This window comes from Ptychodera flava, chromosome 11 (assembly GCF_041260155.1).
Source record: "Ptychodera flava strain L36383 chromosome 11, AS_Pfla_20210202, whole genome shotgun sequence".
Lineage (NCBI taxonomy): Eukaryota > Metazoa > Hemichordata > Enteropneusta > Ptychoderidae > Ptychodera > Ptychodera flava.
The window spans coordinates 18,266,885-18,289,821 of record NC_091938.1 but is presented as its reverse complement, the minus strand read 5'-3'; the positions used below and the strand labels follow the sequence as shown (position 1 = coordinate 18,289,821).

At 38.8% G+C, this 22,937-nt stretch overlaps 1 long non-coding RNA gene across 1 annotated transcript; it reads left to right on the top strand.

The window, feature by feature from the left end:
* Positions 1 to 2,423: 2,423 nt before the first annotated feature.
* Positions 2,424 to 7,108, top strand: LOC139143685 (uncharacterized). Its single transcript, XR_011554655.1, has 3 exons — positions 2,424 to 2,661; positions 4,747 to 4,887; positions 5,977 to 7,108. It is a non-coding gene; the product is annotated as an uncharacterized lncRNA (long non-coding RNA).
* The last annotated feature ends 15,829 nt before the right edge of the window (positions 7,109 to 22,937 follow it).

Here is a 22,937-nt window from a genome sequence, read left to right as displayed (position 1 = left end):
TTTCACAGTTGCAAATGGACCAAAAGCGTCGTTTCAATCAAAAGAAATTGTTTGATATACTCATGCTCGATTCGTCTCATTACATTTTCTACGAGGCCACTATAGTATGAACTGATCATATTTGGCTATTTTTCTTTCCTGGGTTCTTGCTTCGTTTTCCTTACTAACCTCACAATGTACTTAGACTACGATGTCCTCAAGTGCCAGTGCCGCTCTCCTGCAACCCATTAAGATAGCGATCATGTGTCTATCGGCAGCAGATAGTGAATAAATCCGGCTTTGGCAATGATTTTGAAATTGAGTTAAATTTCGGATCTAAAAGTGTTTTTCTTTAAATTGATGCCAAATGTCCATTTACTCTCACAAACTACAATAATTTAGGATGATGTTCGACCAACGAGTAGGTTATATCCCTACTACAGGCAAATGTAGGATGATTTTGTCAGATAAATATGATTTGTCTAATAGTCATGTCACACACATCCAAATTATAACTTTTCGAGCAAAACGAAAGCATACCATTCTGGAATTCTCAATCTATTGAGGGCGTCCATGCATGTTGATATTGCAGTGACTAGTTTTTAGAGAAAATGATAGTGAATTCAAATGCAAACGCGTACAGGTAAATGTACCTTAATTTGATAAACCGTTCTGAATAATTTATGTGCACCCCATAGATGTGCATATGCTACGCACTAATATAGCTCCATGAAGATGGTGTATGATCGTATAGTCTTCTATATTACGATCATCGCGCTAAATGCGTTTAATGTGAACAGTAACACTTCCGCATTGTAATTTGCTAAAATGTTTATTCAACAAAAATTATTGACTTTAGACAGATACAAATATTAGGTTATTAAATATCCTGCCCTTCACTTTGTATCATGAATCGATAACTATAGAAGAGGCATGTGATTTCATCCTTTTGCGAGAACAAATTATAGGAAACACGTGATGGTGGTTTAACATGTCAAACGAAAGAGTTCATAAGCGAGTAACCAAGCGTACAGTAGAGGGCGCAGTTCCTCAGCGTCAAAAGTGTCAAAGGTCTCCTTTTGACCTCTTGTCTGAAAACAAACAATAAATCAATGGAAGACTTGGAGCATGTTCTCGGCATGACACGCTGCCAATAGCGTTTGTCCTATTCTTAATGGCTAGTACATTTAGGACTCCAGTAAACCATAGCTCGCAAACAACAAGACTTCGCTACATACTCTGAAATAGTTCAATTTGCGTCACCATTCCTATAAAAATGCTGAGAATGTGTTAAATTTTATTAAAAGTTGGTTTCAAAATGTTGTGTGCGCGTGTGTCAATATATTGTGTCATTTTAGAGTTATGTTTCTCGTGTTAACCATTTAAATATTCAAAATAGCCACTAGAAGTGTCTCTTGTAACAAATGAGGGTTCACGAAAGTGTATACAACATGGTCTACATTTCGTTATTATGCGAAACATTGCCAATGAAATCTTACAGCGTATAGATTACATTTATTAGACGAGGCGATAGCTAATGTGTGCAAGAAGTAATTAAGTTGACCTAAAAAGGACATATTTCATAAAAAAAACAGCGTTTCAAATGTATTTCTGTTTTATTATTTGCTTCAAACTGATTGATATGCATATGTTTAACTTTATTATGGAATGAAAAGAAACATGCTGAGACTTGAAATTTACATTGCGCTGCTAAATTTATTTTTACTACAGTACTGGTATTTCAAACTTTTAACTTTCTGTATTATACTTTTTTGATATTGATAAATTTCTGAAGCAAAGTTAGGACTGTATGTGGTAAATACATATTGGTACGGAGCCGTTTTTTAAGTTACTTCCAAATAGTGAAGGCAGTGGTGTTGATGACAAAGGCAATTATCAAACCATTAGATTTCTTGATTGTGTATCTTTTATGGTCCGGTCAACTTTTTCCTATGCAAGTTTTAGATACCAAGTTACTCACAAATATAAGTCACTATACTATTGTTACATGTGGTACAAACAGCTTAACTTTTAAAAGAATTAGGCACTCTTCAAGAGTTATTATCTCGGAGTTATTATTATTACAAATCCACAAATACTGAATAAAGCTATTGTGCGGTATCATACCGCCTTCTCGACTTGTCTTTACAATGGCAAGTTTAAATCAAACGTCAAAGGTAGGTCATTGTACAGAGAAACTGTTTAAAGCATAACGATGAACCAATGATGGGGAGAATTTTTTATGGCCAATGTTTGCTTTATCGGTACAGCGTAGCCATCCATCACGAAGTCGGTATTCTTGCCACAATAGCTGTCAGACTGAGAAACACAGTTGAAGCGCCGACTGTTTCGCGTTTCCCGAGATTTGGAGCTTATAACGCTTGACCCAGATTTATTGCCTGTCAAACCCAGACAATAAACAAGAGACAATGCTTCGTTTAGTCGTAGTTCAACTTTTCGCTCGGTGGAGTCGTCGTAAACACCATGGCCTCTTTGCTACCGGTTCTAGGCCTGATTTTTGAGGTAGTCAGCACTGTGATGTCTGAGTGGCACACGTTCACGGTCGAAAATCGTCATGGCAATTTCAAGTATACATATGAACTCTGGCAAAGTTGTGTAACGACGCCGTCCGGCAGAGACCGACTTGTAACAATGAAGTAGTCGATTGCAATGTCGTTGAAGGTGTCTGTAGTTAATGTCGTCGATTAAAGGGTGTACATAGTCAACACTTTCTTATAATATATATATATATATATATATATATATATATATATATATATATATTATATATATATATATATATATATATATATATATAATATATATATATATATATATATATATAATGATAACGTTGACCATCAGTACAAGTTTAAATCGGTACGTACCGTGGACGTTCCTCTGTGGTTCACGGCAAATGACGCTACAAAATACAGGTAACCGTTTTAAGTCCTTACTTCATCTTCTCATTTACTTTTACTCAAAACTCACTGCCAAACAGATATTGAGTACAAGTTCTACCCCATTACCCCATGAAGATTTCTAAACTATACGAGAGAGAGAGAGAGAGAGAGAGAGAGAGAGAGAGAGAGAGAGAGAGAGAGAGAGAGAGAGAGAGAGAGAGAGAGAGAGAGAGAGAGAGAGAACAGAGTGTATTGCTTGTTTTCAACTTAAGGTATATTTACAATGCGAACGGTGAGCTAAGGTCATTTAACATCCACCACTTTGTAGTGTCACAATGCCTCTCTCTTCACTATGAAATTGGGTTGATCGAGGCTTCACGCACCTGCCAACCCATAACAAGTTGCATCTCTCTTTTAAATAGCTCTTTTCAGTGTGCACAACGGGTGAGGTATCTCTGTTTGCCTGTCAGTGCTGTTAGCCGGGGTGTCCACATGTATTTTTACTCGTACAGGAAAACCAGCCTTTTCCAAACCTTTTTATATACTAGTTTCAATTGGAAAATCGCATATCAGAGTAAATGATTAAGAAGTCAATGGAAACACCTTGATCAGGTCACAGTGAAAATGGACTGAATGAACATTGTTTGATTCCATGAGACTAGTTTAACGGCACTGGCATGTCAAGTTTATTTTTCACGCTACGTGGTAATCGTATCACCCTCTAACTTTCTGGTGTCGAGGTACTGAACAATAAGGCCTCATGAATCAACAAGTAATGATTCGTAAAGAATAAGCGGATTTCTTGATCGATTGGAAAACAGTACTCGGTTGAAATTTGCGAATTTTGCCGTAAAGTAGTGACCAGATCATATCGCACGGTTGAAAACTGGATTCATACTTTATATGGGAAAACGCATTATTGTAGTCAAGACTTCAAAATGAAAATGTTCCTAGATGTTAAAAAATATATTGTCTACACAACGCGAGACTCAGTGACAATATATGGGGGTGAAATAAATTATTTTATGGCCATAGCTTGACAAACTTTTACAATACTTTTTGGTCTGCCACTTGTTGGAGCTCATTTGAAGCTTATTGAATTTTCACCACTTTAATATTGTAAATTTCGATGATTTTACTTTTAAGTTAAAGTTAACACAGAGATGGCGTCTATTTTTAATTCAAACTTTCTGTAGTGCCAAAGTTTGAATAATGGACCCATTTTTTTATTCTTGGTTTTGAGAGAGTATGAATAAGTGGAGTACTGCTATCATATCTCAGTACACCTTAACAACACCAAATGCCTGTGTGTCTCGTTGGACTTCTAAATTTTTGATGTTTGATTGCACCACTAACATATTAGAACTGGTTCTGTTACGTCACATTCTTCTATCTGTGTTGAGGTTAACTTAGTATACCAGGTAGGACGTTCCTTTGGCTCACGTAATAAAACTTTGAAGTCAGGGGATGCTGATACGACTTGCGATTGCAAGCATATTATCAATCCATCTATCTTTCTATCTTTCTATTCTATCTATCTATCTACTCTCTATCTATCTATCTATCTATTTATCTATCGATAGATCGATCTTTATATCCATCTGTCTAATATATGCATGACATTTCTAATGAATTATACACCCTGGAAATAGCTGATGAAAACTGACCGATATTGAAAAGTAGAGACCCCGAAAAAAATGATATTTGCAAAATGAGAGCATTGCGTATTTCACGTCTGTCCGGTGGTCTCTATTCTATGTACATATGCCATATATTCTATGTACATATGTCACTTTATCTTGTTTTATATCTGTGTCCATCTACCTATCTCATTATCCGTTGTTCTCATTAATGTCTTTCACAGCACATGTCAAAGTCGCCCAATTGTGCATGGTGGTTGCATGCATCATATCCATTGCCTCGATTCTGATGCTGTCGTGTATCCTTGGTGGATTGCTCGGTACAGAGAAATTGAAGACAGCCAGCGTAATGGTAACTCTGGCAGGTATGCTAAGTGTAGCGTGCATTGTTTCAAAAATAATAAAAATTGTAATGATTTCTTCATGACAAAAATACAAAGAAAAGCAGCTTGGTTTTTACACAAAATCACTGTCTACTTTTTGTTAGTTGCCGGTGAACGCCGAAACCGAATGCATCCTAACTCTATCTCGATTCGATTACATTTCTCAAAGGCGATTCGAAATTGCGAGAGTGTAGTCTAATTTATTGGCTTTGAGACTTGAGATACAAGCGAAATGAAGTGATTTGACATTAGTGAAATTTTTTTTGTTATTGTGGTCTTCGGGTAGTATGTTTCCAGAGATCGTGTGTTATCACATTTCTGGCCGCTGGAGTGCGGGATCGACGGTGTGGGAAAAATCGATCACACACTCTCAGAAACCGTCCAACAGTAATATTACATGAGCTCTGATTGGATGATAAACAGTCTGTTTCGTTCCACGCGCAAAATGTTATCCAACGGCAAAACGAGTAACACACGGGCCGATACTACAAAATAAGCAGGTCAGAGTACAGTGGCAGACGACAGAGTTGTCATTATTTTTTATAATATTGTACGTTTTAAAAGAGAATTTAACGCATTTAGTGGTCATTTGAGAAAAAGAATCTCACACACCAAGGACCTGGGATCAGATTTCTCGCACTCGTTGGGGATATTTTGTCTTACACTCGCCTACGTTCGTGTGACACAAAATATCCCGCACTCGTGTGAGAAATCTGATCCCAGGTCCTTGGAGGTGTTAGATTATACTAATCTTATTCTCACAATATCCCTATGTCTGTCTCTCTGTCTCGTGGTGCCTGCGTCCGTGCGTCTATCTGTCTCTCTGTTTGCCCGTTCTGCAGACTGTCTGTCTTCTGTGTGTCTCACCTGCCTTCCCCTCCCCTTCTCTCCCTCATCTATGTCTCTGTCGGTCTGTCTGTCAGTCCCCTCTCTCCCCCCTCGCTCTCTTTCTCTCTCCCTCCTATAGACATAAAATAGAGAGTAAGTATAGCAAATATATTTTAGCCTTATTAAGTGTTTTGGTACCATATCTGAAATATTATGCCTCTGTCTCCGCTGTACACATCCCAGGTACAACAGTTGCACTTGGAAGTGGATGGTATGCTGCGAGAACGTCTAGACATGCAACGGACACCAACGTGGATTCCACCTGGGACACTCATCGTTATAGCCTGGGTTTCCATCGTCGTTGCGTTTATTGCTGCAGGACTTCTCTGCTGTGCTAGTATCCAATACAACATGCCTAGGTCTCATAAAGAGAGAGCAGGTTATCTGAATAAGATGTGCATAACATTCAGCGCCATATCCCCGAACTCAAGACAGCAAAATAGGTGCAAAGCCATTGCATTGACGCTTTCCCTTTTTGGCAATTTGAAAAACAGGCACATCAAAAACAACATATGTTCATATGTTGCGACAAGGCTCTTACCATCGAATCTTGAATATTACTGGTCACTGTAAAATATTTCTCAGATGCCGTGGACTTCACGACAAATTCAGCCTTCCATCCAACGCTCCTGGTAGTACTACACCCTGATTTCAACATAATCGGAAACACAAAGGTTTCTGATAACTGAGAACAAAGTGACAATCTCATTTACATGTCTTCATTTAAACATGGAACATATCATGAATGTGTGTACACAACAATTTTGTAATTATCCTTCGCAGGACTGCTGCTTGTGTTGACTCGTTATTAGGTTTTGGGAGTGACGCCTATATTTAAATTCCCCAACGGAGTTCACGATGATTATCGGCTATTTTCATTTTTGAATATCGAATTTTGACACTGTTGTTTCTCTAATTCCAAATTATTATCGTGACGGTGATTTTTATCTTGGTTATGAAAGACAAAGTTTCCTAAAGTAAGGTATTGGAAAAAGTTTAAAACCTTAACTTTCGAGGCAGGCACTTTTATATGGAAGATAGGCTGCCGGGGATCAAATGTACAGAGTGACACAGATTTGTTGTGCTGGCATTTCTTCAATATGCTTGCACTGGTTATATATGCTCACGTCATCTTATCAACACAGTCATATATATGTATATTATGTACGGGTTCCTATTTCTGTCATTTGGCTCTTACACATCGTGACCATGTTTTGTTATGGTTAAGATCGCTAGCAAACTTTATTAAAGTGGCTAAACAATCTCTGAGATATAAGGAAAATTTGAAACGTTAATAAATATTCGAGAACCAAAATTTTAATTTGAAACTGCAATGTTTTTGTTCACTGGTATGTTGTCAAAAAATGATGTACAAAGTTTCATAAATTCGATGGCATCGTCAGAATATATAACTTTTATTGAAATTTCTTAAAATAAATATGCAAATTTGAATTGGTTGGCATTCAAATATGCAAATTCGAAATTGGTTGACGAATAACAGCTGCTAATTGTCTTTGACTGCTATCTTCATTTACAATGCGTGAAGCAAGTTTCATCCACCTTGATCAAGTATGTCAAGATATATTGTCAAGGTTCATTGAATTTGCCTTTTAAATGACTATTTGACACGGAAATGCGATAGGTTTTCCGATTAGCCAGGGTGTTCTTGTGAAATATTTTTTTTCAAAATTCACAAAATTTGCTGCTATCGTCCTTGATATATAGCTTCAGTTAATGATATAACTAAATATTTAAACTATTGCGATTCGGTGACATTACAGATTCGCTAAATGTTCGTCTTTATCTTTATATGATCCATGCCTGTGGAAATTTTCTTCAACTCTGATCTGACTGAGCTATCCTGATTACCTTTCCTCGACTGTTAAAGTTCATTAATATGTTAAGTGGCCATAAGACCTTTACAGCTCTCGCATGTTTGTATGACCAATGTATGTAATGATGTCTTTCTAAAAATATCAGACTTGTTAAGGAGTATAAACTATGTAAACCACATCCGCAAAGAAACCAAACAATTCTTGCTATTAGCAAAAGGAATCTAATATGAACCAGAATTTGTACGATCCCATGACAAATTACAGGCACAAACATCTTTAGGACAATACGCCAGCTATTTGAACACGCCCACCACAGTGAACTTTCAAAGGTCTCAAACTTTCATATTAACATTTGGGAATGACTGTGAAGTATTGTTTATTCTTAAGAGATGTTTATGGAGATAACCGAGAATATGCTCATGAACGAGTAGTTATCAGGAAACTCTTCATAGAGAATTTAATTTTTCGTAAAAAATACACATTTTGACACAAATCAAATATTACAAATATTTGCACTTTGGAATTCAGACCCCGAAGATACAGATCCCGCAGTTGCGGGCCGTGAAATCTGTACATGTACTTTATGGTTATTTTTGCAATCTACGGTGTTCGCTGACCTGTCCGATACTGTCGGCAACTACAAGAGTTGAACAGTTTAACATAAATCGTGTATGATGCTGACCATGTGTTTTATTACTTCTCTAGAATTTCGAAAGGATTGTTCGAAAAACCTATCTGGTCTGTTTGATGGCGATACGTGGGGCGACCCGCTGTTAATGTAATCAGTTTCAAAAGGGCTTTATTTAAAAAGGTTTTGTTTTTTCAATCGAAAGAAATGGTTTAGTGTACCCACACGATTGATCTTATTGCATGTTCTCTGACTCCACAATAGTGTGAACTGAATGATCATTTTGGCTATTTCCTTTCCCGGATTCTTGCTTTGTTTTCCTGACTAAACTCGTGTAGTAGGACTATTGTGTCGTTAAAAGTGCCGCTCTTCGGCAACCAATAAAGATGACGACCATGTGACTATCGTGGCAGATAGTGAATAAGTCGGGCTTAAGCAATGATTTTGCACTTGAGGGAAGTTTCGGAACTAAGAGTGTTTTTATTTGGATGCCACACATTCATTTTCTTGCACAAATTGTATTTATTTAGGATTATTTTCGACAAACGAGTAGGATTATAGCCCCTCTATTGGCAATTTAGGGCGATTTTGTCAGATAAACATGATTTGTCGAATAGTCATCTCAAGCACGTCAAAATTATCACTTTTCGAGCAAAACGAAAGCATGTCAATCCCAAATTCTCAATCTATTGAGGGCGTCCATGCATGTTGATATTGCAGTGACTAGTTTTTTAGAGTAATGAGAGTAAATTCAAATGTAAACGCGTACAGGTAAATGTACCTTAGTTTGTTAAACCATTCGAATAATTTATTGTAACAAACAAACATGGTATCATTGATTGTAACATTATATGCCATGTGCAAAGTACGCTTTAACCACATAGGACGCCCCTGGGTCAACCTAAGAAGCAGAGTTACGTGCACAAAACATATGAGACATGGTAAGTTGACAGTATCGATACGCATGCACTGTAAAACAGTATTTGAAAAAATCTTACGCTGACATTGCTTGTCTTTCTTAATCTCTTAAAGAAACCATAACAGCATATGTTAATTTTTATTGGTATACTTGGCGAGGAAACCTTGTTCATGGAAATAAAATAGGGGCGGAAACTGTTGTAATGATAATAATGTGGGGAGAAATGATGAACGTACTCAGCTTGTTTCTTCAATATGCAAACTATCATGATTTAAAACCGTTGTTTCAGCAATACACAGATTGTGTAATCTCAGTGTTGTCTTTTTACCATATCATGAAGTTTTTGTTGTTTTTGTTACGCATTTACTTTTCCGTAGTCATTGAATTTTCCGTTGACATTTTCAATTTTATCCGCTTTTGTCTAGTACTTTTTTCTCTGAGGAAGGCAACGTGTGTATTGCCGAAACGTTGGTTTTAAATAAAGATCTTTTTGAAGATGAAGAAACTGGTTGTGGACGTACACCATGTCTCCTCACTTTGTCCAGACTTTTGGTAATTCCGCTCCTTCCTGATGACTTCAATAGTTGCAGTTGAACTGAGTCTATTACTTGTAATACTAAAAATGTGGTTTACAATAACAAAATATCCCATGCTCATCGAACAAGTTTAAAACTTAAGAGCCATTATTTTATTATCTTTCATTTCATCTTTAATTTGAAATGATGAAAGCTGCCGTAAATTTCAACATGACCAGCTTGTGACATCAAAGATATAGCTTGTACAGATACACAGCAAAACTATCTCTATTCCGAGTACGGTCGATCGTATCACTGTGCAATCAGAACAGTGTTTTTACTTTTGTTGCTTAACGCTTCAATCAATAACAATTATCAATTATCAGAAAAAATTCAAGATGATATGTCTCAATTCATTACTGAGTGGGTAGGTGCTGCGGGTTTGGAGTTTGTCAGTACATGTACACACACCCACACCGTCGAGATCATAGAAAATGCCGATCAAAGATATATTTATGGCGATACAGACATGGTCTTATCCACCTCTAAAATGTCCAATAGAAATGCATATATAATTTTGAAAGTATTCTTAGACCATACAACTTCATATTATATATTCTTTACACCTCACCATTAAGTAACATACCGCAATCGTGAAAGTAATGACTAGAGTGCCGGATTTAAAGATTGTATATACCTCAAGGTCATGAAATTCTACGATAAGTTGGGCCAGTGGTCATCGACTGCGCACCAATTTAGATTTCGAGCGCATATTTGGTATCCCTACAGTCACAAATAGATCCGCTTAGGCTCCAGGTTCAGCAGTAAAGTTGGTGACATACAAGGGACTGTGATAGGTACGTTTGTGAAAGTGTCTTTGTTTCCAGTGTCAAAAGTCATGAAACCACTGTGTTCACTGCACAGGGCTTTGACATCCGGGACATTATTCTACACACGCAGCAGCATTTCTGAGGTAGGTTAGCATAATACTGTTAAAATATCTTCTAACATCAGACATCAAAGACCTCCCAATACATATCTTCCTGATTATGGAGTTAAATCTAGGCAAGTATGTCTCGTAGCTCGGACAAAATCATGATACAATCGAGTAAAATATGAACATTGCAAAAGGTTAGCGTGCCTAGCCTGATATCGACAGCGAGTAATCCACTCATTAGGTCATTATATTAGGTGATAAGGCGGTGTTTGGTACTGAATACACCAGTTAGACTACGCCTTTGTAACAAAATAAATTGTTAATTGGTCCATAACAATTGGCATAAGTAATCAAAGAATTTTATGACCATGCTTTCCTTCTCGGCAAATACCGTCTGGGGTATAGCACAATGTGTTTGGACAATGAGATAATTGTACCACTATGCCACATCTAATATCTCCGTCATGGTGACTTACTGGCTACGACTTGGTATGTAAAGCTTAGTGTCGGCCATGTTTCTTTGCTTTGTTCAAAAAGAGACCTCTATCACGGGAGCAGTTGGTAGTAAAGTGTATACTGCATGTGCACTATTTCCGCTTTTCAAGCTCGTGTACATTAGGTTGAATTCAAAAACACTTTCGGCTTGTCTGGCTCCTATAATATCGTGTTTACTAAATAAAACAAAAATGTCAATATCGATTGATCGCGTACCAAATTCTAAGTGCAAACTATTAAAAAAACTCACAGACCTAATTATTCGATATCATCAAGAATTGAAAACTGTGATTAGACGAGGCACAAATATACGGAATTCGCGAATGTAACTTCATATTTATTCTCTACTTTTGATGATTCAACCACCAGCAGGTTCCTGTGATATAATATACTTTACAACGCTGTATCATTTTCATTTTGTAAGCGGTGAGTATGACACAACGCTCATCATTTATTTTTTCTCAGGGATAAATGATCTTTCTCACATCGTTCGCAACAAATCGCGAGGTTAGTAGAAATTCTCGAATTTTTACTGTGATTATAAGCGAATGTATGTCTCTGTTTTGTGGTTCTCTCTTCTTCTCTAAGTTGTAAGTTCTTTCCTCCCATTCTCTCTTGCCGTATCCTATTCAACAGTTCCTCTGCAGTATCTTTACAGTATACATGTCTTTCAATCCGTTTGCTACCCGGATGTTTCTGCGGTCGCTCATTTAGCTGAGCTTAGTAATTGGAAAGCAAACGAGATTAAAATGAAGATGACACGTGAGAGTATTCTGTTGCAATTGCTGACACTTTTCAGTTTCACTGGTTCAGGCCAGAACTTTTATTTTCTTTTCGGCGATCATAGTATCTTTGTCCATCGACAGGCGTTTTTTGATAAATAAGTTCGTCAGCACTGTACTGGAAGTAGATTTTAACTCCTAGAAGATGACACTAATAATCTCCGTCGTTTACTATTGAGATTACGCAAACAACATGTTCAGGCTATAAGGTACCATTAGCGAAAAACGTCACTATTTCACCTTTCAACTCTCCCAATTTCCTCTATGACCGAGGAAATGTTTCAATCATCAACAGAACAGCTTTATCTTAATTTATTGATTTGACTGATACGAAATCATACTCTCATCCACGATTCAATTAATTCTCTTCGCCTACATTTAGGTTCTGGTAGCAATAAGAGTAAGATTCGGAGATGATGATGACGACAGGGAAGATTTAAAAGAGTACAAACAAACAGAACATACTCGCTTCGACAAGCGAAAAGTCATTGGCTGAGAAATGGGCGAGATAAGACGGGAAAGAGAAGACGGAAATAGAGAGATTGAAAAGTAAGCATATCTCCATTTTCGTTGCTATGATTCGTAACGATTGTGTAGTAATTTACAAGCAAAAATGAATCGTCTAAATCTTGTTATTTTAGAAAACGCTCAGAATGAGCGGACGATATTGAAATGGTGTCGCAATGGTTAGTGTTTCACATCAGAGGTTCAGAAGAGCTGTAAGTACAGATTACACGTTCATAGACATAAGCATTATCAATGGACAGTAAATTACTGATATCATCTCATGCTTTAACAGTATATCATGAATACACATGCACAAACGAATATATATATATATATATATATATATATATATATATATATATATATATATATATATATATATATACATGAATATTCAATTTTTCTTTACTTTTACCTCTTTTCCAGGCAACTGGACAAGAAAAAGTAAGGTATATTGAGGTTGACCATAACACCCTAAAATGGACTTTGCCATAATCTTGATGACTGAAACCTACGTCACCATGACTGCAATGAACATTAAAAGTTACACGTTTAATGTTGAGCCGTCGGGAATTTTATGGGTCATTTGATTCCCGTGTCTTAACATTAGTCAAATTTAAAAATGTTATCATTTTGAATGGTTACAACAGGCATCCCGTCACTTTCTAACACTTGTTGGGATTGGTAAGGTATTTGGGATTTAAAAGTTCAAGATTTCGGCACAATACGTCACTGTTGACTGTACTTCTGTCAGGCGCGTTACCTTAACTATAACTTTTCGAATTGTTCAAGTGCCCCAGAGTGGGTACAATTCGGTGAATGGACTATTATTATAAAGGTGATTCACTTACCTAATGTGCACCCAATAAATGTGCAGATGCCACGCACGTATGATCGTATAGTCTTCTATATTACGATCATCGCGCTCAATGCGTTTAATGTGAACAGTAACACTTCCGCATTGTAATTTACTATATGTTATTCAACAAAATTATTGACTTTAGCCAAATACAAATATTTGGTTATTTAAATATCCTGTCTTCACTTTGTATCATGAATCGATAACTATTGAAGAGGCATCTGATTTCATCATTTTGCGAGAAAAATTTATAGGAAACGCGTGATGGTGGTTTAACATGTCAAACGAAAGACTTCATAAGCGAGTAACCAAGCGTACAGTAGAGGGCGCAGTTCGTCAGCGTCAAAAGTGTCAAAGGTCTCCTTTTGAACTCTTGTCTGAAAACAAACAATAAATCAATGGACGACTTTGAGCATGTTCTCGGCATGACACGCTGCCAATAGCGTTTGTCCTATTCTTAATGGCTAGTACATTCAGAGCTCCAATAATAGCATAGCTCGCAAACAACAAGACTTCGTTACATACACTAAAATAGTTCAATTGCGTCACCATTCCTATAAAAATGCTGAGAATGTGTTTGATTTTATTAAAAGTTCGTTTCAAATTGTTGTGTGCGCATGTGACAATATATTTGTGTCATTTTAGAGTTAAGTTTCTCGTGTTAACAATTTAAAGAGGCACTCCCACTTGGTAACATTTTTAAAACATTTTTTAATGCCAACGGTCGATATTTGACGTGGCGACTCCGCGCGGATCGCGAGATATCGATAAAAACATGTCATTTCCCGAGCGTATTTTTCACATCCCGAAGTTTTACGATCGTTTCTGGTTATGACCCGAAATCCCCCGAAAGTGTGTTGTTGTGCTGATTGACGATATTCTAAGGAGTCCAAAAACGTTCGAATGACGCAATTAATTTACCTTATACTGTGATGACTTTATATACATTATTATCAATGCCTTTACCTCTGGTAATTCTTATAAAAAACTTCTTAGTTTTTGTCGTTTTCATTATTCTCAATCAGTTGTATTAAATTTTTAAACAATACCACATAGATATAAGTTTTTACGTGTAAAATATTAGTTGCCTCTGATGACTACATTTTGTCGTCTGCCACACAGTTACGCGTGGTTCGATACATAGCGGCCGCCGCGTGTGGTATGCGCGCACACCACGCGGCGGCCACTATGCATACTATGTATCAACCGCACCTATCTGTGCTAGTCCCCTATGCGAATTCTGGTGGAATCAGCAAACTTTGTTTTTCGGGTTTTTTTGCCGAGTCAGTAAGACTCGGCTTTCTCCCATGGGACATGACCGCTCACCGACGCGAGTGGTACTGCTGTGGAGTACAGCAGCAGCATGTAGACTCGTTCTCCATAGCTTAGTTGACAATGGCCCCAGTGCCGAACGTTCTATGTTCGGAAGCTGAATTCAGGTGGGCCACCGGAATAGGCCAAACCCGGAATTCGAATCGACCACGGTACAAACAAAGCCATGTGCGCAAACGCGCATAGACGTACGTGTATTTCCATACGCGTTAGTACACATGTGGGTTTGTTTGTACCGGCATCACGTGATTATTTGGGCGTATTGAGTCTGTAGAACGCATCGCGTCCTTTTTATTCCGGAGTAGAACCATTCAAACTTTAACTTTTTTGAGGACATGTTTTTATCGATATCTCGCGATCCGCGCGCAGTCGCCATGTCAAATATCGACCGTTGGCATTAAAAATCGTGTTTTAAAAATGTTAGCAAGTGGGAGTGCCTCTTTAAAAAATTCAAAATAGCTACTAGAAGTGTCTCTTGTAACAACGAGGGTTCACGAAAGTGTATACAACATGGTCTACATTTCCTCACTATGCTAAACATTGCCAATGAAATCTTGCAGCGTATAGATTACATTAATTACACCTGGCGATAGCTAATGTGTGTAAGAAGTACTTAAACCCCGGTGCGGGTATAAAAAACCCGTAACTCATCGAAAATCCATAATGGCGCTTGAGTGACAACTGGCAACAGCAAGGTAGACCGCTCCGTGAAAATCAACCGAAGGCGATTCTCAAACAAACATTATTGGCATACCATGAACATAGACTGTTTCATAAACACGTAGGCCATACAGGTATCCGCAAAGTTTCACAAAGAATTTTAAAATTACGACGATTAGGGGAAAAATCGCTTTCGTAACAAGGAAATGGCCCCTGGGAACAGTCGTTCCGTGATTCAAACACTGATTCAAACAACAGTGTCCGAGATCGGCTCATTGAGTTGGCACTACATCGTAAGATTTCGACAAAGATTGGACTTCATTTTCTTCAATAACGAAGATATCTATGAACCCAGTCCGTGGTTCACCCCATTGCTCCGAAAATAAACATAACTCGTGATGAGTTGTCCGGGGTCACCCTCAAAGCAACCGAGCAGCCGACCTCGATCGCTTACAGATATCGTGGTACGCGAGATTCATGGAAATCTCGATCCTTCCTGATATGGTGAACTTACTTTATTGTTTTATTTTGGCGATCGGTCATGACGTCGCGTCGTTCACCTATTTCCTACCATTTTCCTGACCGTGTTTCTAAGTCAATGTTCAGATCGGTAATTCGTGATTTCAACATACGAAATTGCCAGCTTCGGATTATTTTTAATGTTTATGTTTATTACTTTCTTGATGATTATTTCCACTACGTACGGCGCCAATGCCGTATGTAGATATGGCGGTCAGTAGCCGAATCATTCTCTAACGATGACATGACCCTGAAACTTCAGTAATCGACCCAGCAAAAACTTCAGTAAATAACTCAGTAAGCTCCTATTTGATGAAATTGATATTATTTCTTTCTTTCTTTTTCTTTCGCGTATTGCGAAGGCTGTACTTTAATAGACCGAGCGTGATTTGAGAGCAAACAGATTACGCAGATAATGCAAACGATAGTAACCGTTACCAACAGACTCATTATGCAGAGCTATACCCCGAAACGCCCACCCAAACTCGGCACTAATCCGGATCCCTGTCCATTCGCGCCGGGCTTTAAGTCGACCTAGAAAGGAAATACTTCTTTCAGAAACAGTGTTTCAAATTACGTCTGTTTTATTATTTGCTTTAAACTGATTGATATGAATGTTTAACTTATAATGGAATAAAAACAAAACCATGCTGAGGCTTGAAATTTACATTGCGCTGCTAAATTTATTTTTACGACAGTACTGTATACAATGCAGGATTCGGGGCACAATTTTTTTTTCGCCGAGGTCTCCGCTACGTATCGATCGGTATCGGGGGTAGCGGAGACCAAATAATCTTGAAATAAATAGATAACAAGCCGTAATGATGTATTAGTACGCTGGTACAAGTTTTTAACGATTGTATTACATAATAGAAAAGCCGGACTTTTTATCTATCTTGCACTTGACATTATTGACAGCCGGAACTTTTTTATAGATGAGCACCTACTTTCAAAGTGTCTATAAAACCTGTAAAATGAAATTTGCAGCGTTTGTAATCAAATAAATAAATCAAATTGGTGTCGGTTACGACGCATAAATTATAGGGATGCTCTTGGTTGACCGGAGATTCAAATTAGTACAAGTAAGAAATCTTAAATCGTTTTTTTTATTTTCCTAAACGATCGCAACTTTGCCCAAAATTTTAAAATAATATAATTACATTTACAGATTTATTGAGCATTATGAGGTAGCGGACATTTTTCCCATTCCAGAATATGCTCAAAATCGGTAGCCCATAGGAGACAAGGTAGCGGAGGGTAGCGACGGGTAGCAAAAAGTTTCAGACTTCATGATTGTCACAAAAAGATTGTTTGGAGGAGTCAAAATCGGTAGCCCATAGGAGACAAGGTAGCGGAGGGTAGCGGACATTTTTCCCCATCCAGAATATGCTCAAAATCGGTAGCCCATAGAAGACAAGGTAGCGGAGGGTAGCGGACAAGTTTCAGACTTTATTGTCACTAAAAGATTGTTTGGAGGAGTCAAAATCGGTAGCCCATAGGAGACAAGGTAGCGGAGGGTAGCGGACATTTTTCCCCATCCAGAATATGCTCAAAATCGGTAGCCCATAGAACACAAGGTAGCGGAGGGTAGCGACGGGTAGCGGACAAGTTTCAGACTTTATTTTCACTAAAAGATTGTTTGGAGGAGTCAAAATCGGTAGCCCATAGGAGACAAGGTAGCGGAGGGTAGCGGACATTTTTTCTCATTCAGAATATGCTCAAAATCGGTAGCCCATAGGAGACAAGGTAGCGGAGGGTAGCGGACATTTTTTCTCATTCAGAATATGCTCAAAATCGGTAGCCCATAGGAGACAAGGTAGCGGAGGGTAGCGGACATTTTCCCCGTCCAGAATATGCTCAAAATCGGTAGCCCATAGAACACAAGGTAGCGGAGGGTAGCGACGGGTAGCGGACAAGTTTCAGACTTTATTGTCTCTAAAAGATTGTTTGGAGGAGTCAAAATCGGTAGCCCATAGGAGACAAGGTAGCGGAGGGTAGCGGACATTTTTCCCCATCCAGAATATGCTCAAAATCGGTAGCCCATAGAACACAAGGTAGCGGAGGGTAGCGACGGGTAGCGGACAAGTTTCAGACTTTATTGTCACTAAAAGATTGTTTGGAGGAGTCAAAATCGGTAGCCCATAGGAGACAAGGTAGCGGAGGGTACGGACATTTTTCGCTATCAAGAATATGCTCAAAATCGGTAGCCCATAGAAAGCCAGGTAGCAGAGGGTAGCGACGGGTAGCAAAAAGTTTCAGACTTCATGATTGTCACAAAAAGATTGTTTGGAGGAGTCAAAATCGGTAGCCCATAGGAGACAAGGTAGCGGAGGGTAGCGGACATTTTTTCCCATCCAGAATATGCTCAAAATCGGTAGCCCATAGGAGACAAGGTAGCGGAGGGTAGCGGACATTTTTCCCCATCCAGAATATGCTCAAAATCGGTAGCCCATAGAACACAAGGTAGCGGAGGGTAGCGACGGGTAGCGGACAAGTTTCAGACTTTATTGTCACTAAAGATTGTTTGGAGGAGTCAAAATCGGTAGCCCATAGGAGACAAGGTAGCGGAGGGTAGCGGACATTTTTTCTCATTCAGAATATGCTCAAAATCGGTAGCCCATAGGAGACAAGGTAGCGGAGGGTAGCGGACATTTTTCCCCATCCAGAATATGCTCAAAATCGGTAGCCCATAGAACACAAGGTAGCGGAGGGTAGCGACGGGTAGCGGACAAGTTTCAGACTTTATTGTCACTAAAAGATTGTTTGGAGGAGTCAAAATCGGTAGCCCATAGGAGACAAGGTAGCGGAGGGTAGCGGACATTTTTCCCCATCCAGAATATGCTCAAAATCGGTAACCCATAGAAAGCCAGGTAGCGGAGGGTAGCGACGGGTAGCGGACAAGTTTCAGACTTTATTTTCACTAAAAGATTGTTTGCAGGAGTCAAAATCGGTAGCCCATAGGAGACAAGGTAGCGGAGGGTAGCGGACATTTTTTTCCCATCCAGAATATGCTCAAAATCGGTAGCCCATAGAAAACCAGGTAGCGGAGGGTAGCGGACATTTTTTCCCATCCAGAATATGCTCAAAATCGGTAGCCCATAGAACACAAGGTAGCGGAGGGTAGCGGACACTTTTCCCATCCAGAATATGCTCATAATCGATAGCCCACAAGACACAAGGTAGTGGAGGGTAGCCGACGTGTAGCCGACATTTTGTCCGTGCAAATTTTGTGTAAAACAGTAGCCCTAAGGATCCAAGGTAGTCTTGGATAGAGTAAGGGTAGAGCACATTTGGCCAACATATTTTCCATCATGAATGTGACCATAAGCGGTATCCTTTACAACACATGGTGCGGGCGGGAGCCGACATTAGTTCCTACATAGCTTAAGACTTAACACAAATGGTAACCCATAATAGACACAACACTTTACATTCCGTCCATTGCCACGGCATGCCGACTCCTATAGAATTTATTACCGGACACAGAAATTTTTCGTCCATGGGGTACTGTGAAATCCTCTTTGTTCAATGTAAAGAACGGTGTCCGTCAAGGAAGTATCCTTTCACCTTTGTTATTTAATGTCTACATGGATGAGCTGAGCACTCGTCTTAAATCTTCAAAAAAGTTTGTAATATAAGGGGACAAATGATAAACCACCTCATGTACGCTGATGACCTGTCACTTCTATGCCCATCTATCAAAGGTTTACGTGAGTTAGTCGCAATCTGTGAGAAATATGGTATCCAGCATGACATTATCTATCATAAAATGAAATCCAAGTGTATGTATTTTATACCGCGTAAGAGTTCAGTCAAATTAGAGAAGCTTCCTTTGGTAAAAATCGGAACCAGCCAACTACAAGTTGTGCAACACCATGTGTATTGGGTTATGACATGACTGATGACTTCTTTGATGACCAAGCAATTATGCGGCAAACTAGGAGCCTTTATATCCGCGCAAATACCTTGATTCGTAAATTTTCTTACTGTTCAGATCATGTTAAACTGTTTTTGTTCCGAAGTTTCTGTACCAATATGTATTGTTCGAGTCTCTGGTCTTCTTACACCAAGAAAAAACTGAATTCACTTCGGGTAGCTTACAATAACGCTCTCCGAATTATTATGGGCTATGCTCGTGACTGCAGTGCCAGTGCTATGTTTGTTTTCAATAGTATACCGACATTTGAAGCTCTCAGACGTAAATCGATGTACAATTTCTATGAGCGTCTTAAAGACCATCCTAATGCTATTATTTTAACCGTCCTCAAGTCGGATGCTCTATTGCATTCTAAAATATATCTGATGTATAGGCAACTGATGTATTTTAATAGTTTTAGCTCTTTTTTACTACCGTCTAACACCTCTTTCTGTGTGTTGTGTTTTTTTTTTAAAGTCTATGGGATTGTGTACTTTTTTGGTATGATATCCTGAAATAAAGCTTATTATTATTACGCATGTATTACATTTCAGACCCACCTTCCTTGAGTGATTTTGGTCATTTTTGTTTTATGGTAAATTTTGAATCTGTCTAATATGGCCTTTGGGTGGACGATAAGTTTGAAACCATAACATACTCGGAAATGAGTTAGATTTTAACAAAAATGAGCATTGTAGGCCAGTTCGCGTGCCGTGTTTTTCTTGTGTCTTAACGGTTTCCAGATTAGTCAAGGCTATCTCAAGAGCATAAGTAGATTACGCTAATTACGTCCGGAGGAGTGCGCATGCGTCAGTCTTCTTCTGCCGGCAGGAAGTATGTCGTGGCTACTGAACATGCTGAAGCTTAGTAGCCGTCGATTGCAAAAGCATGGTCCACAAAAGCGAAATATCAAGCATATGGCTGGGAATGAGAGAACAGTTAAAATTGTCAGAGTTACAGTCAGGCTTAAAACTCCAGTTTCTGATGCGTTGAAAAGGTGTCAACTGGAAATGGTCGCAAGCGAGGAATGTAACGCAGAACGCTTACTCATTCAACACTAAACCACGGTCCGGACCCTGACTAAACTGAGCTTCGAACAAAAACTGGTGATACATCTTGCGCACAACAGAGAGGCTGCTCATTGTAGTTTACGTAATTTTTACTTCGTTTTCCTATAACACGTATTTAATAAAACTGTTCCCGTACAAAACAAATAACGGCCGAAATCCAAATAGTAGGTCATTGTCTTTACGTGTTTGCTAAATAAAGTCCAGCATTCAAAATTAATCGCCGCCGAAAACATAAACGTACATTTGTGCCCGCTAACAAATGACGTGGACTCAATGAAAAGTATGGTCTGACATTCAAAACTGACCCCGCCCCAATCAAACCAGGCTACTCCAAAAATCCAAAAATTAAGTCTTTTTCTGATAACAGTATACATGTTGGTCTGCACCTTATATGAAGGCCGACATTCAAATTAATCCCGCTCCGAACTAATTGCGACTGATGATAAAAATGTCAGATGATTTTTAACATCTGCAAATGCCCAGTGAAATCCGGCAACCAAAATTGTTACCGCTACGTTACGGTTTACACGTAAAGCATGCAATGAAGATTACGTTCCTGTACGTCACCACAAGTTTTCTATCTTTTTTGTGAAAATGGTTGCGACGTCTTTTTGTTTCGACAGTCGGGCGAGCAACATTCCTCTCAGCAGAAATTAGAAATATGCCAACAGTTCGAAATTTTATATTAACGAGAAAATCGCGCCTGTGTCTGCTCTGCCCGGTTTGGAAACGTGAGCTTATTGTTTTGTAAATTCTATGCGGACACAGAGGGAACGTGATGCGGGTAATGCACGTAGAGTTTAGAATGCCGTGATTTACAATGTAAACGCAATGTTGACCTAGCATTTGTTTTTCAATCTGTACCGGAGCTAATCATAGAGCATATATAATTTGTCTCGATCAACTGAACTTTTATTGGCGGACTGCTCATGAAGTGAGTCGAAGTCCAGGGTCGAATCAATCTCGATTGAAAGTATGCGATATTTCACAGCACAAATTCATGTCGGTATAGCTTTAAAGTCATTGCGATTGAATTGTTATTAGGTAATTATAAACTTATTGCAATAAATTTAAAGAAGCCAAAATTGAAAATGAGAGAATACTTTCCATGAATTTGAGAAAAAAATAAACAATCGTGAACGTGCTTTTTTTTGAATCAGCAACTACTTTTTCCTGTGGATAAACTCAATCACGCTGAAAACAGCGTGCTGCTGGCCTGTCTATCGTCGCTATTATAGTCAGCGGACAGTCGCCACCGGAGAACGACGAATGCTCGTTTCCACACATCAGCCAACGCGATATTCAACTGTTTGATTGAAGTTCACGCATTTCATTACTTGTACAAAATTCGACCGTCGCGGTTTTAGAATGACGCATTCAGTTTAATATCAGCGTGGTCAGAGATTCACATCTGTTTTAGGTACTCGCCTCCATGACACTCGCGAAGCCAAAACAAGTTGCTTTTAGAATTGTTCAAGTTTCGTGTCAGATTCAATTTATTTCAGTTTTTCGCCAACTTTTTATCTTTCTATCAGGAAATCGTTTTAGACACCAGATATTGCCAGGTGTTATATTTAGTTTAGCCTAACGATGGGTTCTAACATGGCACAACACAAAGTTAGCCCGGCACTCGTGCTTCTGAGGTCGGAAACCGCGTTCATGTAGCTGTCCGTTTTTAGCTCCATGCCATGTTCAAGGCGGACTGTGGTCGTACTTCAACATGCAGTACGGAACGTAAAAGCTAACGTACGCAACACGGCGTCTGAATGAATTCGTCTTTGTCGGTACATGGAGGTAGCTACTACCTCCATGGTCGGTATGTACCACATTGTAAATTCATGGTCACTTGTCTCTGTCCAGGCAGGAAGCTGAAAACGCCGTGACGGTTGCGCAACCAAAAGAGAGGAAAACACGATGTCATCGGACTTGGCATGCAAACTCACATAAGTTTACGAAGTATATATGCAGCCAGCCATTTCTTCGCTTGATAATCAAATTTTAACGGGTACACTACAGTGCACAGTTAATACGCTAGTTTGTATTTAGCTAGAAGATTATCCCCAGATTTAGCTCGGAATGACAGTTGTGTAAATAAAGCCTAACGCTTACGCCGCGAACTGGCCGTTTCAGTGTTCATTTTCTTCCAATTTTCACGTCATGTATAATTTCA